Genomic DNA, 15,959 nt, shown 5'->3' with positions numbered 1-15,959 from the left:
TATATTTATATTTATTTCATTGCCAGAGCTTACTATTTTTCTTTCAGGGATCATGTCCAGGAAATATAAGAAGAAGGCTGTTGGGGAAGGAGGTCGGAAGAGCTACAAAAACAGCGAAGAAATGATACAAGCCAATGAGGCTGTAAAACAAAACAACCTCAATTAGACAAGCAGCTCAAGCTTATGGTGTTAGCTACCATTCTTTATTAAGAAGAGTCAATTACTTATGCCCTGTGACCTCTGGTGTTGGAAGAACAACATTTCTTAGTGAAAAGGAAGAAAACAAGCTCGAAGAAGGGATTTTGTTATGTGCTGAATGGGGATGGGCTCTGAAAAGACAAGACATCATAAAGTATGGTAGAAGATTATTTAGAAAAGAAAGGTCGGGGACATGGAAAACTTGGTTATGACTAGTTGTCTGGTTTTTTGTCCAGACATGAAAAAATTGTAGTGAGTAAGTCTGAAAACTTATCTGTAGCTAGAATTACAAGCCTAGCTAGAACAGAGGAAGTAGGTGAAAAGTGGATGGGACTGCCTGGAAGACACATTCAGGAAGTACAATATTACTCAACCAGAACAAGTTCACAATTGTGAAAAGACTGGGATGGCTACTGACCCTTCTGCCGGATATGTACTTGCCAAAAAAGGCTCTAGAATATATAGTGGGATTGGAGGATCCGGTCGAGGGCAGATTTCCATTTTGGGATGCTGTTCTGCAGCAGGTAAGATCTGGCCACTATTTCTACTGTGCAAGGCCAAAAAAAATGAATGTCCTTTGGACCGAAGGAGGTCATCCTGGAGCCACGTATTCCTGCATTGACAGTGGATGGATGGAAGCAAAACCTTTTGCTTCTTGGTTTCTAAAAGTCTTTGCACCAAAAGTACAAAATGTTCCAGGGTTCAAAGTTTTGATTTTTGATGGGCATAGCTCTCATATCTCAATTGAGCTTCTTGAAAGCGCCATTAAAAACAACATTGTTTTGCTGAGACTTCCTGCTCATTCGTCTGATGTAGGTACTACAGCCTTTAGATGTTTGTGTGTACGGACCATTAAAGAAAGCATGGAAGAAGATCCTAGACGAGTGGCAGCGGAAGCATCGATTTGAAAAAGTCAGCAAACTCACATTCCCTCGTCTTCTAAACCAGTGTTGGATCCAGGGCTTTAAAGCTCCAAACGTCATTAGCGGATTCAAAGCAGCAGGTATATGGCCTCTGAACAGAAATGTCCTTGAAAAGCCTGCATTCAAGAGACACAAACCGTTTTCTTCTGCAGGAGCTGCAAGTGTTTTAAATGACATCACAAATGATGAAAGATCACCTACAACACCGAACTCTCTAATTCCATCCGATAGTAGACCAACCACTGCTCCTGTGACAGGCCTATTGATGTTGTTCCTAGTACAAGTGGAGAAAACTGTTCTTCAAGCCCTGTTCCAATATCAGTCAGTTCAACACCAAGTATGAAAGAGGTTTTCCTTGATTTTTTTAAATCAACACCTCCACCTGCAAAAAAGAAAAGAAAAAGTGCACAAGTACGTAGTTGTTCCAATATTGCGTGAAAAAGAGAAGAAAAAGGAACAAGAAAAGAAATGCAAGGGCAAAAAGAACAAAAGATCCAAATGTGACGAACAAGATGATCCTGATGACCCGGCGCCCCTACCAGAACTGTGTGTAGTATGTGTTACCGATGACGAGGGTGTGTGGGTTGCTTGTAATAGCTGTGAAAAGTGGTTCCACGTGGAATGTGCAGGGTTGGGCAGTATTAATGAAAACCAAGCCTCTGCTGCTGACTTTACTTGTTTTAACTGCTAAATGTATCACCGTGGTCTATAACTTGCAGTTTTATATTTTATAAAACAAACTTCTTAACGTGTTCACTTTTTACTCCTCCGCAATTTAGAATTAAAAAAAAAAATATTTTGTATCTAGAACATAGTAGGCCTATCAGCCAAGCATTAACATTGTACTAAGACTCTTTTATCCATTAAACATATGTATTTTCCATTGTTTCATTCGATACCTATATCGTTTGGTTAGTTAGGTTAGGTTAACCTTACCTAACTAACCAAACGATATATCGAATGAAACAACCTATTAATCAATATATCGATCGGTATTTTCATTCGAATGAGTGTAGGACCTAAAGTAAAGTGCAGCCCACTATACAACAAGTTTGAGGTTTGGTTAAATCCAAGCGTTGAACAAAATGGGAAACTTTGCACCATCTGATCATAGTCGTAAGTTAATATCATTACTTGTTGCCGTTGTCAACATGGTTGGAATTTTTGAGTGCGGCAAAAATTTAGTGCTGCAAAAGTAAGTGAATGCAGCAATTAGCTACTTTGCGAGATATAAGGTAGACTTTCATATCTGTTGTCAAAAACAACCGAATAATAATATTGATCGATAACTTATTTTATTTGATTACTTTATTCAATATGTCGTTTGGTTGGTTAGGTTAACCTGACCTAACCAACCAAACATTTATCAAATGAAATAATCGATAGGTCAAAAAATCTATTTATCATTTTCATTCTTGTTTTTTGACAACAGATGAAAGTCTACCTGTGATATTATCAGTACAAGAAAGACCGCTATGTCAGGTAACTGTAGCAAAATAATGTTTGAATACCACCACTAAAAATTAACGGTAAATATTTACAGTATCATTAAATAATTTAATTTTAACATAATAAATAACTGCTAAACAATACCTGGTCCTACCACTGAGCTATGATGGGCTAACCTCACTTAAACAAAAGTAGTATTAGGCCCTACTGTACCTATTACCATAGTTATTACCCAGAAATAATGGCATTAGCCTTTAATAGGCTAATTAGGGATAGGCCATTATAGGGAAAAGGCTATGATAGGGATTTTATAACAATTCTATCATTAACAAGAAAAGACAACAAGTCGACAAAACATTAACAACAACAAACTGAACTGACAGCTGCTAGCTGCAGCTTTAACTTAGTTAAAAAGGGTCACAAATGTGATGGCCTTGATTAAAATTCATGAGGCCCCAATGTTCACTTTTTGTGGTTAACCGTCTTTTTCTTAGTTTATTTGATAATAATCAGGAGAATGGTGTTGACACTTTAATTTTGTTATTTACATACATAAATGTTGACAATGAGCTATGATTTGTTCTGATTAGGGGAGGTACGATTGAGGCATTAGTTCAAAATTCCTCCGTGAACAGCGCTGTAGTAGAGAGCATTTTGGCAATGAAGGTTTACTAATTGCAAATATAGTTCTGTTAATCTGTTCATAAAATAAAATTGTAAATGACTCAAATTTAATTTTTTAATTTTTTTATTATCAAATTAAACTATCATAACCTAACCGAACTAACCAAACTTGCTGATAATGAAATAATATAAAAAAGTTTACTAATAGAAAATATAATTCTGTTCATTAAATAAAACTAGAAATTGCTCAATTAAAATGTTATAACGACTTAATAATAAAATTAAACTGCCATAACCGAACCAAACCAACCAAACTTGCTGATAATGAAAGAATCTTAGACAAAAAGTTAAATGTTATCAGCGAGTTTTGAACCCGGGACATTCAGCATATCAGCCCGGCACGCTAACCACTTGCCAACCGGAGCCGATGGTCGCAATCTGCATTGTTACGGTAATGGTGTTCCCTCAGCTAATAAGAAGCCCTCAGCTGTCATCGTAGGCTCATCTGTACCTCCCCTGAGTAAATACCACTTAAAAACGGTCTGGTCTGCGGGCCTGCAGTCTGCACTACAAGCATAGATAAAACATACTCCCTCCTTGTGTTGGTTAGCCTATGCTACAAGCAAAGCAATGAGCAACCAAGAAAAAAACAACTGAACAGTACAGAAACCTGACAGAGAAACTGCAACTGCAACACTGCATGCAACTACTAACTAGGCCTAAGGGGGTAGCGGATTTTTATCCCACTGGAATTTTACCCCCTGGGCAAACGTGACGTCACAAACCAGGGGGTAAAATTCCGGCCGCGAACTTTTGAGTTTTGCGACATCAGCTCGATGGATTAAACGCGGAATTAAACATATATTTTCACGGTTGAGAATTTAATCAGAACACATCAAATTATAAAAACCTAGAATGCACGGCCCGGAATTTTTACCCCCGGAATTTTACCCCCTGGTCAGATATATAAATTAGTGAGAATGATTAACTATCTTCATTCAGTTTTAATTTAATAGTAAACATGTTATTATTAAGTAGCCTATCTTAATTTATTTGTAACATTAACTAATCGAACAGCTTTTTAATTTTAATTTTGTGATTCGAGTATCAGGATTCGATCTTTGAAGCCAACTGTTAATATGATCAAAATAAAACTGCGAATTCTGTTTACTTAGTTGAGATTACAAAATAAATAAAGATAGGCTACTAAATAATGAAATGTTTACAATTAATTAAAAACAGAAATAAGAAAATCAATCATTCAATTTCTAAAATCGGCCAGGGGGTAAAAATCCGGGGGTAAAATTCCGGGGGTAAAAATCCGGCCCGTACATCTTCAGTTGTCTAAACGCTAGTTATATGGACAGGGGGTAAAATTCCGGTTTTCATCGCTAATCTAATTAATCACGCTCTGACTATTTTCATTAGACTTCCAAATCCGCGGGGGTAAAATTCCGGCCGCGAACAAACTTTTGGCCGCTCAGGTTACTACGTCATAGTGACGTCAGCTTTGCCCAGGGGGTAAAATTCCAGGGGGATAAAATTCCGGCGACCCGGCCTAAGACTACGAACTACAAAAAAGTAGTTCATGCTCAGGGCTCAGCACAGCAGTTAGAGTTTTTTTTTCTTTCTAAATGTCACAAATAAACAGTTGTAGTTGGTTAGCTTTGCATCTCATGAGGCTGCGAAGGGTCGATGTTATGTGGTGGTATGGTTTCACTTTCATAGATTAATTATGGGAGAATTGTTAATCTAAGATGAGTTCATGTGGCATGTTGAAATGAAACTGTGGAACGATATACGAAAACTCTCATCGTTCTTCACTTGTATGATTTTAAAATACAGTAGAAAGTAAATGACAAGAAACATAATTATATTTGTCAATAATAAATCCTCAATGGAAACCAGACCCAGCCGGAACGAAAAGTAAAATCGTTTCCAATGATCCATAAGGATGATATATATCTGTTATAAAAGCGTTTAGATTGTGGAATTTATTCGTTGGCACTGTTAAAAGTTGCAAGTTTTAAAAGTTTTTGTCCTACAAGGACAAGGTCGGATCGGAATCTCTTAGCGTAGACAGACAAAGTCAACTGTGGATGGTGTATGTTGAAATTGACTATGTTGACCATCTGAATTCCAAACTTCCCTAATAATATTTCAGATTCTGTAAATTCTACCATTGATAAAACATACTATGTTTTATCTACGATTCTACTTAAAATATCTCATACCAAAGAATGAATAGTAATGGAATTGCTTTGATATATTGTCGTTCAAAACATTGGGTTTGTACAATGTAAGTTTTAAGTTTTTTAAATGGTATTATGTATATATTATTTATTGTTAATTTTCCATATAAGGAAAAAGCTATCACCGTAGGTCTCATGGTAAGACCTGGACCGGGTGGCGTCGTCCTGTAATCCAGCTACTAGGAGGTCACGAATTGTGGATATTTATAGGCATGCACTGTGGACGCGATACTCCCTAGTGTGGATTAACGTCCGCACGGGTGAGTAATACGACGATCCGCAGTACTATCCTGAGGGTCGCTGTCAATGCGCCACCACGTCAAACCGCCACCTCGGTGTTTTGGTCAGAGGCGTCAACCCGCCACCACAAAAAAACCGAGGTGGTGGGTTGACGTGTACGTACAGGTCAACCCGCCACCTCGACAACAGTCCACCACGACAACCCACCACCACACAATTTTCCGAGGTGGCGGGTTGTCGTACACACTCAAGTCAATGAGCCACCACGACAACATGCCACCACGACAACCCGCCAACACAAGTGTTTATCAGAGGTGGCGGGTTGTCGTGAAGCTCCATGTTCGATGTCGGCAACCCGCCACCTCGTACGTAGGCGACAACGTGCCACCCCGTCAACCCGCCACCACTCTTTTACGAGGTGGCGGGTTGACGTGTACGCTCAGTGTTCGGTGCCGTCAACGCGCCACCTCGATCATATGCGACAACGTGCCACCTCAACAACCCACCACCTCGCGGTTTGATTTATCAATAAATAAATCGGTTGGATTTATATTCTGTAGCATTAAATATATTGTACTTTGATGCAGTTGGTATTTACTCAGGGGAGGTACGGAAGAGGCTACGATGACAGCTGTGGGCTTCTTATTAGCTGAGGGAACGCTATTACCGTAACAATACGATTTCGATTTGTGGACATCGGCTTCGGTGGTCTAGTGGTTAGCGTGTCGGGCTGGCGTGCAAGAGGTCCCGGGTTCGAATCTCGCTGGTTGCAGTAACTTTTTGTCTCAGATTTTTTCATTATCAGCAAGTTTGGTTGGTTTGGTTCGGTTATGACAGTTTAATTTTATTATTAAGTCATTATAAAATTTTAATTGAGCAATTTCTAGTTTTATTTAATAAACATAATTATTTTTTCTATTACTAATCTTTTTATATTATTTAATTATCAGCAAGTTTGGTTAGTTCGGTTAGGTTATGATAGTTTAATTTTATAATTAAAAAATTATAAAATTGAATTTGAGGCATTTATAATTTTATTTTATGAACAGAACTATTTTTGCGAATAGTAAACCTTCATTGACAAAGTGCTCTCTACTACAGCGCTGTTCGCGGAGGAATTTTGAACTAAATGCCTCATTCGTACCTCCCCTAAGTCAGACCCGATTCAGTTAATTTAGAGAAAGTTAATGTACCTAACTCAATAGCATTTCTGGACATTTTAGTTTATTTTTGGAAGAAAGATTGATAGGTAATACAATTATTAACATGGTGAAAACCCGACATTTGAAAGGGTCTCACGCCCTTAAGGGTAGGAACTTTTAAATTCTAAAACCTTAATGCAAAACTACGAATTGGTCCGAATCCTTTAACACCAACACCTTAAACGTTGTAATTTGTCCACAAATAAGGGAGGAGTAGTGTTCACAAAACACAGTCCTCGCGTATTAATATGAGATGATAAAAACGTATACCAAAAACAAAAATAGAATAGTTATTTTACTTAATTACCAGTGATTATTTTTTTTTTTTCATTAGGCGTATAAATATATATATATAAGTTTTTATGCGCACCTACCACCACGTGCGCACACAACATACGTGTGAAAAGCATGCATTTTATACATTTAAACCGGCGATAGTCAGGGATAGTCTTGTTCCATTTTATAATGGTGATTGCGAAAGCAAGACGCAAAGAAAATTTTATTCACTTGAATTCAAAAGGTAATTCGGGTGAAATTATCGGTATTCTGTGATTAGACCACGAATACTAGAAGAGACCCGGTATGGATTATAAACATGAACAAAAGATGTTTTATAAAAATAGTACAACACCCCATTGCTGTAACAATTGTGGTCCAAAAGTTATTTCAGCTTTTAAGATTTTGAACTATATACTATCACCGCTTTCCCATGATATAGGATGTTAACAAGCTTATGGGAGAAAGTATGTTTCAGAATGCTGATACCATATATTTTTACATTTATTTGGTCATTTCTAATGTGTGGGATTAAGTAATCGTCCGTGATATGAAATAAATTGAATCACGTATATTGACGCTTTCAATTTGCTGAAGGCCACTGGGGCAGAGCCCTGATGGAATTTCAAATGTGTTTTGTTTTATGGCAAATTTACATGTCACGACCTATCCAACGACACCTTAAACTTGATGATCGGACGTGTAGCAGTTTCAAAACAATAATCACAACATTTGTGTTGGCCAATTAAATATTTAAATAATGATGATGTTTATGTGTAAATGTATCCTCGACTAAACAATTCTCACAATGTGCAGTGTATATCGTATCTACATAAGTTAAAATAATATTACTGATTCTTAATTATGCATCAAAGCAGTTTCATTATACGATTAGATACAAATTTGACTTATGATTATAACCTGAAAAAGTCAAAGCCAAAGTCCTTTATTTTTGTTAACCTGATTTTTGTTTGAAAAAAAAAAATGTTTTTTTCGCAAGATAATGACTTTTGGTACCATTTGCCTCCGTTTAATAACTGATCAACGCCGTTTGGCGAAATAATATTACATTTGGATGTTAAAAATGTAACTGGCCTAAGCGTTTATTTCAAGTTACGGCCTGATAACATACGTTGAAGTACAGTGCTACTTTACTAATATTACAAATGAATGTTTGTTTGGGGTTCAATCACTCAATAACAATTCATTGGGCACATCGGGATTAGGCTGAAATTTGGCATGATGATAACACTTTCCTGATTAAAATATAGGCTTGTTATTACCTCAAAACTTTTTTCTTTCTTTTTGCCTTTTTGAATATCTCTCGTATGTATTTAGAACAATAGCACAATAATATGCCTCATTATTAAAAAATCAGGAACGAACCACGAATTATTACTGGGAAAGGTGAACGAAATGCATGTTGTAAAATGTATACGTAGACACCTGGTGCAAAGTATTTGGCCGATTGTTTAATATAAACAAACCGATAACATTCAGTACTGGGAACTTTAAAGGACATATTAGGGAACAGAATACAGGGGTGTCCCGTTAATCCCCTCGCACGTTTCTACGAATGGACTTAATCTGAAATTTCTTCGATTTTTCTTTCACATCAACAGGCCATTCCAGTTATTGAGGTGTCGGGTCACTCAGGTCAGTTCACTTTCCCGTAGTTGTGAGATCGCGATTGTTCTTTAATTTCCAACCTAAATACTGTTTTCATTTCACTTAGTAATCACAAAAGAGAACCAAACTAATATTCTGCTGTTGATAAAACTATTCTATTTCTTGTTTTAATTTATTTTATTTAGTCGTCGGATTATACTTTTTGAAAGATTTTTAGACAAAACAATCCAAATCACTGTTTTGAATGATATTGGACACGTTTCTTTAAAATTGTACTAAAACGTCAATTGCCAAATACCATAATGTGACGAGATAATACGTTATCTGAAAACAATTGGCGACCTGTTTAGTGTAATCATCTTCCTACCAACTGTCAATTATATCTTTACGTTATAATTTATTTACAATTAGTGAATAAACGGAACTAGCTGCTGTGCCCGTGATTCGACACGGGAAGATGTATCAAAAGTCCATACTGCCTAATCCAAACACTTGTTAAGTAGATTGAATTTTTAAACAAATAGCAATCAAATTTTTACAAACATGTATGCCCTACATTGCAATTACCCTACTGTTTACATTAAAATATATCAATAACATAATTTTTATAACTTAAGGTTATAGAATTTTTCTTCATTTCAATAATCAATTGCATAAATAAACCTACCACATAGTTGTGTAAATTACATAATGTTTACAATTAACATATGTTCTTCTTCTCATTTTTAATTTCTGACAACAGCTGGAGTTACATAACAATGTCTGTTTCCCATGAATCATATGGAGAAATATGAACCTGTAAAGGGCCCCAGGGCCTCACCCTAATTATTTCCCTAAAAAGAAAGTTTCCTGCACAACTTCACGTTACGCTCTTTCCAAATGACACCAAAAAACATAGTTTCGGAGGAGTAAATGTCACAGAAAAACCTGCTTGCGTATTAAATAAGTTAAAAATCCCTCACCTCACAGTTTTGAAAGCCCGTTGAGCAGATACTAGTTCAATATCGAAGGTGGGGGGTAGTTCTAATCCTCGGAGCGGTTTCTTGATTTTTGTCCAATTTAAGTTTAATCGGTTCAGTAATCTATGCTTATAGTTTATCTCATACAAACACACAAACACCACCTCTTCTTTATAATAGTTGTAGATAGATTTAGTAGATTATAGATGGATAGATAGATGTCATTATTATGTGATTATTGTTATTGTTTATATTTGATTTGTTTACAAGTTTTACACAGATTTAGTTTAGTTAGTAAAGATACTTTTAAATATGAATAAATTATTTCATACAATTTTCAACAGTACATTAGTGTAATGCCCCGAACCCATTGTGCCAAGAGTAAAAGTACGGTATTAATGCTACTTTGATATTATCCGGAGGCCACCCTTATACAGTGTGCTGCGGCGGTTATGTTAGGTTGGGTTATCATACATATGTTTGTAGAAATTTCTTAGTTTCGCTATGGATGGAATGATACCAGATGAGTCATACCATCGCCAAATCCCCTCCAAGTAGGCCAAGGTCAGGTCGTTGACCAATGGCCGGAGCGCGCGCATCACCTGTCACCGCCTGTATCTCAGGTATCGTCACTCATGTTGTATTGTTAGATTCATAATGAAACGAGGAAACCCAACCTAACATAACCGCTACAGCGCGCCGCGCAGTATTTACTCAGTATCGGGTCGCCGGAATGGTCGCCCCCGGAAACATCACCCCCCAGGCTAAACGTGACGTCACGAAACCAACCAGACAACCAGCTGGTATAAAATCTATGTCCGCGACCGGAATCGTTCCCCCCCCCAAGGCTTGACAAGTAATCTATCAAAATCTAGTTGATATGAACTAATTATGTTATTAATTATAATTCAAACAAGTAGAAACGGAAAGGTCTTCCCCGGCAAGGCATCCCCTATGTACACCCCGGAATCGTCCCCCCCTGAAACGCTACCCCTAGTAGGGCTGTGCTGCTCGGCAGCCTACCTGCTGCCCGTCCTCCTCAGTCCATTGTTCTCAGGGTCGGCCGCTCGTTCATTATTATTGTCGCTTGGACAACAGCTTTTCCACAGAAGAAAATTGCAGACGCTGTGGTGGAATATCAATCAGTAGATTTAGATGTGTATGAACTTCTAAGACAACTAAATAATGCGAGCAAAGATTGACTTTAAAAAATGATTCTTTTATACTTAATTCATAACCAACGATAATGCGTAAAGTATACATTTTTTCTGTTGCATTAAATGGTAGTTATACTTATCAACATCAGTAAACTTACCTTACACCCTATGGTAATTGTTAAGCAACACATTTGTTAAAAATAGAATAATTTCTAAATGTATTAAAAATGAATCGCATTGCTTTAGGTTTGGCCCCGATTTAATTAATAATTTGAAAATTAGAAACAGATTATTAAATAAGAATAAACATAATATCTTTTAGGGGATTAATCCCTTAAACTTATCGAAATAATTCATTGTTAGTAATTACAACAATGTAAATGATACTATTCTAAAGGTTATGCCAAAAAGTACCTTTATTCAGAAACAGCCTAGGCTAGTTTCATATCACTGGAATAGAGTCAAAATATAATGAAAGTATAATCAAAATATCAGAATCACTTTAAATCGAGAAGAGGACTTGCAATCAGTGTTGATATACCAATTAATTAGTTTTGTTATAAGAAGAATAAGAATAAGAATAATGTTTATTTTCCCAAATAGTTACAAATGTGATATTTTGATGTGAAATTGTGATATAAGATGTATATGTTTAGAAAACCTTTTTGCTACTGAAGTTTGCAAAATTATGTTTCATAATTACTAAGGGGAAAATATACTTGAGTTCAAATTTTTAATATGTTATCAAAATTTGAAATGTTGAGCTGTAAACGTATATACTCCAATTAATGTATCACAAAGTGCCAATTATAATTAAAAATACCCCCGACAAAGCAAACCTGCAGACTAAGCGAATTTCCACTTGCCTGATTGGATTTACGCTAAAACGTCTCTGTAAAAATATCACATGTATTCCCTATTTAAATAATATTTCAATATATCAATATCAATTGATATGGGGACGCCACCTAGGTGCGTATTTTAACCCAAATATGAGTGTAGAATGGTGTGAGATGATCTGTGTAGCTTTGTTACTGTACTGACTAAGATCAGCTGTTATATTAGCCAGGACCATTTATTTAAAGCCCAATGATCAGGAACAGATGGGTCCAGTTTTGAACCATCAAAGTTTAACGAGTACTTAGGTTTGCTGCAACAGGGAGGGAAAAAATGTGTTTTTTTTTGTAAAATGATACTAGTTTAGTATGAAATTAATGCATTTTCCAAATTTGATTAAAATATGTATATAAACAAGCAAACTACAACAGTTTACTTATTCTAAGTATAACATGGACATTTTAAATTTACAGATTTTTGGAATTTTCTCCGTAACCATTAGGCGCATAATTAACGCTTCAATATACTAAATTATTTGTTTTTTAAGCTCTACAAAATGGTTTATAAAGAAATTGCTAAATTTTAAGTTTTTAGTGTCAAAAATGGGAAAACCCAATTTTTACCCCATAAAATCCCCCATAAACCCCCGTTACCTTGGTTCGATCAAGCTGGTTCGCGAACTCGTTCGAATTCGAACTCAAAACGAAAAAGTAAATCGGTCCCGGGTCCAGGTCTTACCATGAGTACTACGGTAATAGCTTATTCCCTATAGGGGAAATTCGCTAACACAAATTTAGGATTTTGTAACAAAGTTTGGAAGACAGGTACTTAAATTGAGAAATAAATACACACAATGAGTACTAAATCGTCTATTAGGCCTATACATTTTAATTATGGAAAGAAAATACGAAAATATAACTGAATAACAATTTAATATTCTACAAAGTGTCAAGGAATTTATACAGTACCGGTACAAACTTCATTTACAATATAATTTAAAACAATAAAATATATCAAAACCAAAATCAAGAGCACAAAAAGAAGAAAAAAACATAAAGATAAATTGTTTGTGCTACGCACTTTAAATTTGTGTGTTTCGTTTCTTATTCTTATTTTTATTTCTTTATATAAATACACATTTTGCTACTGTAGTACCTTTACCTATTTGGTAGTGTTTGGTAAACACCTTCTTAAATGGGAAAAGGTTGAAAAATATGTTGATAATATTTCAAATTATCAAATCAAATATTTAGTCATTTTAACTACGTAAAAAATAATGTAAGTAAATAATTAAATATATTTTCTTAATTGTTTTTGGCAACAAATAAATCATTAAAAACCTGGTAAACATTAAAGACCAGGAGCACAACAAATAAAGAAAGCAAAAAAATTATTTGTGTCCTAAATGAAAAATGGCTGTAATACAAAAAATAACGTTTTATTAAGTTGTAGAATATGCCTACGGTTATCTGTAAATATAAACCTATGCTCTTATTTAAGATTTCCTTCTGACTCCTTGCGGGATGTCCCCATTATGACAGAAAACTGACAGTCTTTAAAACGTTGTTTTTAGGTGTGGTGTATATGTACCAAATCTTATTGATTTATCTATTGCCGTTTTGAAAATATTAAGCCCATGCGGGACTTCATAAATACACCCTGTATATGTGACCGTGAGCGCGGTAACTCGGGCAACAACGCTGAGAGTTTGATGAGATATGTTACAAACGTGTAAGCCTAAGTTTATTAGAACGAGTTCGTGAACCAGCATAATCGGACTATGGGAACGGGTGTGTCTGAATTGCGAACACCTCCAAAATGCTGGAGACTGAACATAAGTCGCCAAGATTGCGCACAAATATTCGGAATCGGGGAAAATGGATGAGTCACTGTTTCTTGTAATTTATGGAAGATTTAATACAATTGTTTTAAATGTAATGTTTTAAGACTTGACTTGGCATGTACAAAAACGCAAAGAGTGGAAAAGTAAACGGATAAGCAAGAATTCATATGGGTGGGTTTCATCGATTTCCACTAGAGCGTGCAATTAATTGTGATATATTATATTTTTAAACGTGACAGAGTTTTTTTTTCATTTCAGGATTCTGAATCAACCACTTTCGCGATTTCGTGATTTTTGTGTTGAAATATATATAATTTTCTAAGGAAGGGAATGTCAATGCGGGTCGCTGTCAATGCGCCACCACGTCAAACCGCCACCTCGTTGTTTTGGTCAGAGGCGTCAACCCGCCACCACAAAAAAACCGTGGTGGCGGGTTGACGTGTACGTACAGGTCAACCCGCCACCTCGACAACAGGCCACCACACAATTTTCCAAGGTGGCGGGTTGTCGTACACACTCAAGTCAATAAGCCACCACGACAACATGCCACCACGACAACCCACCAACACCAGTTTTTATCAGAGGTGGCGGGTTGTCGTGAAGCTCCATGTTCGATGTCGGCAACCCGCCACCTCGCACGTAGGCGACAACGTGCCACCCCGTCAACCCGCCACCACTCTTTTACGAGGTGGTGGGTTGACGGTACGCTCCGTGTTCGGTGCCGTCAACGCACCACCTCGCTCATAGGCGACAACGTGCCACCTCGACAACCCGCCACCATGCACTCTTGTCGTAAATCGGTTAGATTTATATTCTGTAGCATTAAATATATTGTACTTTGATTCAGTTAATTTAGAGAAAGTTAATGTAACTCTTAAATAGCATTTCTGGAAACAATTATTAACATGGTGAAAACCAGACATTTGATAGGGTCTTACGCCCTTAGGGGTAGGAACTTTTAAATTATAAAAGTATAAAACCTTAATTCAAAACTACGAATTGAGCCGAATCTTTTAACACCTTAAACGTTGAAATTTGTCTACAAATAAGGGAGGAGTAGTGTTCACAAAAAACAGTATAAATTTTTATGATCTCTTATATTAATACATGAGATATAAGAGATCATAAAAATGTATACCAAAAACAAAAATAGAATAAACCATTTTTTTTCGTTAGGCGTATAAATATATATATATATATTAGTTTTTATGCTTACCTACCACCACGTGCGTACGCAACATGTGAAAAGCGTGCATTTTATAAATTTAAACCGGCGATAGTCAGGGATTGCCCATGTGCCATATAAATGGTGATTGCGAAAGCAAGACGCAAAGAAAAGTGTATTCACTTGAATTCAAAAGGTAAAATGATCGGGTGAAATGATCGGTATTCTGTGATTAGACCACGAATAGTAGAAAAGGCCCGGTATGGATTATAAACATAAACAAATAATGTTTTAATCCCGAAATTAAACAAAACCATATCTTAGTTAATGAATTAGTATAGGGGTTTTGTTTAATTTCTGGCCAAAAACGTAATTTGTTTATGTTTATGATAAATACCGGTATTTTTCCAGTATTCGTGGATTAGACTATTTCACCTTTAAACTTACCACTGATGATTGTTGCTTCGTCGATCAAGTTTAAAAAAATCGTAAGTCTGGTTCCGTTGCACAGTTTCCACCGTAGTGACTTATTCTGACTACTTACGGATTATTTACGATGGAGACCAGGTCAAGTCCCTTCAAACGCACGCACCCCCACAGGTCTCTATCGGCACTCCCGTTTGGTTACGTAGCGCGAGCGCCGCGCGGACTACCTGCTACGTTGTGACAGATTTGACAGCGCTAATCAAGTATACTGTACACTTATAATCGTCAAATTATCCATGTTGTAGATAAATTGTGCCGTATATGCTAGCTTTAAAACCTTTTTTAAAACTTAGTGTTTAGAGCGTTCTTGTACCTAATTATAATAGCATAAACGTTTAATATTAACCTAACCTAACCTAATCTAACCTAACCTAACCTAACCTAACCTAACCTAACCTAATCTAAACTAACCTATCCTAAACCTAACCTAACCTAACCTAACCTAACCAAACCTAACATAACAGCTGGCTCTCCGAACTTGGACATAGTGCCGCGGGGAACCCGAAGTGACCACCGCGCGGAGTTAGAATAAGCCCTACCACAGAGGCTCGCGTTAACCTCGTCACTTCTGCTTCATTGAGCAGACCCTTACAAGATTTATGGCTTCGTCGCTCGCACCACTAATTAAGCCGCGGCGCTCACGCCACTCGGCGCTCGAAGCACGACACCCTCCCGTTTTGCTAACACTATACCTGTACATTAATTTTTATTTAACATAT

General features: G+C 36.5%; 1 protein-coding gene across 2 annotated transcripts in view; it reads right to left on the bottom strand.

Moving 5' to 3' along the window:
* The window catches only part of LOC128985785 (eIF-2-alpha kinase GCN2-like), a 103,648-nt gene extending 100,759 nt beyond the window's left edge, over positions 1-2,889 (bottom strand). For both annotated transcript variants that reach the window (XM_054405657.1, XM_054405658.1), the window contains exon 1: positions 2,715-2,889. The gene's annotated coding sequence lies outside the window, so the exon portion shown is untranslated. The remainder of the gene's footprint in view (positions 1-2,714) is intronic.
* Between the last annotated feature and the right edge of the window lie 13,070 nt (positions 2,890-15,959).

The sequence above is a fragment of the Macrosteles quadrilineatus genome, unplaced genomic scaffold (assembly GCF_028750875.1).
Source record: "Macrosteles quadrilineatus isolate MER2022 unplaced genomic scaffold, UCM_ALF_1.0 Scaffold_2__2_contigs__length_208266976, whole genome shotgun sequence".
NCBI lineage: Eukaryota > Metazoa > Arthropoda > Insecta > Hemiptera > Cicadellidae > Macrosteles > Macrosteles quadrilineatus.
This window is presented reverse-complemented; position numbering and strand designations above follow the sequence as displayed.